This window comes from Pleurodeles waltl, chromosome 7 (genome assembly GCF_031143425.1).
Source record: "Pleurodeles waltl isolate 20211129_DDA chromosome 7, aPleWal1.hap1.20221129, whole genome shotgun sequence".
Lineage (NCBI taxonomy): Eukaryota > Metazoa > Chordata > Amphibia > Caudata > Salamandridae > Pleurodeles > Pleurodeles waltl.
In genome coordinates, this window is record NC_090446.1 from 1,122,304,669 (window position 1) to 1,122,307,308 (window position 2,640).

A 2,640-nucleotide genomic window follows, 5' to 3' on the forward strand; every position below is an offset into this window, starting at 1 on the left:
GCCCAGCGATAGTAGCATAAAATAGGGTGCACTGTCTTCCCATCTGCTGCACTTTTTTCGAGAAATACTTCTTTATCAACATAGCAGTTTCACATGGTATTTTTAATTATTCAACAGTTTATACATTCAAGTGGTGAAATAAGTACATGTTTTAATGCTAAATGGGAGACTGCCTGTGAGTGCTATCCAAAGGAGGACATAAAAAATGTCTAGCCAGAAAGGTGGGTTCAAATCCCATTCTCCAGACTGGGCCCAAGAGTAGGATATGTAGGCAAATGTTTTTGAGTTCCAGCACTTGTGTTTTGAAGGTAGATTGATGTTCCATAGCTGCAAAGTCTATGTAAAGCAAGGGCTGAATTGTGTGGTTTGTGCTTTGAAAATGTAAAAGTCAAGAGCTGAATGTACAGAGTTTCATCTCAGATGGGACTTGAACCCACAATCCCTGGCTTAGGAGGCCAGCGCCTTATCCATTAGGCCACTGGGGCCATGTTGATACTGCTCTCCCCTGTCCTCCAAATACACGATCCACTCCCTATCATGTGGTCTCTACCGCAGTTTAAGTCTATGGAATCACTTATACAATACATTCACAACAAGCAATCCATGGATAACTCCCCTCTCTTTAAAGTCCTTACAACTATTCAAATATCTAATATACCCTCACCTGGAAGAACAACACAATGCGGACGCTAAACTCTCCTAACTTCACTTCACATGTCACAACAAAATGCCCACTGCTCGAGCCAGCAGGAAAAATCATGGCAGCTCAAGGAATACAACTGCACTTGCAGTTCTAACAACATCAACCCGAACTAGCATTTCCTTCTTCTGATATACATATTTATAGAGAGATTTTTAGTGATCGGTGCTTAGCTGAAAGGAGATACTTATGGCAAAAGGTTTACTTTTTGCACACTGTAGATCATTACTGGAAAGATAGACTCTATCTGCATATTTACACATCATTTTTAATATGACTCAGAAATGTCACTGCCTTTTTTTGAACAAATTATTACATGGTGTGTGAGAACGTCTAATTCAGCACTACAGCTTCTGCTTTCATTCTCCATGCCTGAAAAAATAATCTTCCATATGAAACAACAAAAGACTAGGATTTTTTTGTTTTTTTTGAGTGATGGCATTGAAATGTGCAGTAAGAAATAAAGTACCTTTGTCATACATAAAAAGGATAACGCAAGTCACCTCCGAGTTCATTCACCCCACAGAGGAATTCTGTCTTCACCCACTTACCTCTATGTGATCACTAAGCTACTCCACAACTTGCAATACCTTTACAACATACGACAGGGTGTGTTTTATCCCACACATCCATTCAAACATATATCTTTTCTGCTCAGACATAAAACAAGCACATTTCTCCATTCCTATCCTAGCAGTGGAGAAAATGCTCTGCTGTGGTACTTGAATAGGTGGCGGAGTAAAGTTTGTTGGAATTGGTTATTTTATTAGCACGCTTCAGTGCTAATGTTGTTAAGAAGGAAGACCCTTAGGAAACTAGATAAACATCTCCAAAATACATCTTCTTCCACCCCAGAAAGAACTCAAACCCACAATCCCTTTGAGAGTATTTGACTGCCTTAGAATTAGGCCAACAGGGTTGCACAGGAGTGCTGTTAACCAATAGCTACAAACACTTTCTAAAAATACGACACATATTCTACATGTTTGTCGCTCCCACTCAGGTATAAAATAAGCTCATATCACCTTTAAAGAGTCCCCAGCTGTGGTGATTAAAGTTTGAAATGGCTGCATTTAAGGGAACTAGTTAATCCATCATGCTTCAGTCCCACTGTTCTTACGAGTGAAGGACCTGGTGTGGTAGACTCCTACGATATAATTTGGCCATCTTGTTTGTTCACAATATATGCACTCTTAAGGGAACAACAGGTAGTACTAACAAAGTATTACAATCTGCGCCAAATGTATGCTCTAGGTTTGGAAAATTAAAGTTGGGCAAGGCTAAAACTAAACGTCTGCCTTGGCCCTTAGTTGGCATGGCAAATTTTCAAAATAGAGAGAGGACAAGCATCCCAGGCAGTGTCCCAATATCTCTCTAATGTCCTTGTTGAAACCAAAGGTTGTTAAACAGGACATACAATCTACATCAACTAAAAGCAGACAAGTAAAGCTGCCTTTCACAGGTGTCCCATCAACTTCTCAGTCTAACAACACCCCGGGTGTTTTGAAAAATCTATTTAACTGCCATCATTGAAACACCACCCTGCCCTCCCTAAACTCAGTTTGGTTTCTAAGACTAGGGGCCCAGCGATAGTAGCATAAAATAGGGTGCACTGTCTTCCCATCTGCTGCACTTTTTTCGAGAAATACTTCTTTATCAACATAGCAGTTTCACATGGTATTTTTAATTATTCAACAGTTTATGCATTCAAGTGGTGAAATAAGTACATGTTTTAATGCTAAATGGGAGACTGCCTGCGAGTGCTATCCAAAGGAGGACATAAAAAATGTCTAGCCAGAAAGGTGGGTTGAAATCCCATTCTTCAGACTGGGCCCAAGAGTAGAATATGTAGGCAAATGTTTTTGAGTTCCAGCACTTGTGTTTTGAAGGTAGATTGATGTTCCATAGCTGCAAAGTCTATGTAAAGGAAGGGCTGAATT

At 39.9% G+C, this 2,640-nt stretch overlaps 1 non-coding gene across 1 annotated transcript; it reads right to left on the bottom strand.

Annotated features, from left to right (window-relative positions):
• Positions 1 to 412: 412 nt before the first annotated feature.
• On the bottom strand, positions 413 to 485 carry TRNAR-CCU (transfer RNA arginine (anticodon CCU)). Its single transcript has one exon. It is a non-coding gene; the product is annotated as a tRNA-Arg (tRNA).
• Positions 486 to 2,640: the final 2,155 nt, after the last annotated feature.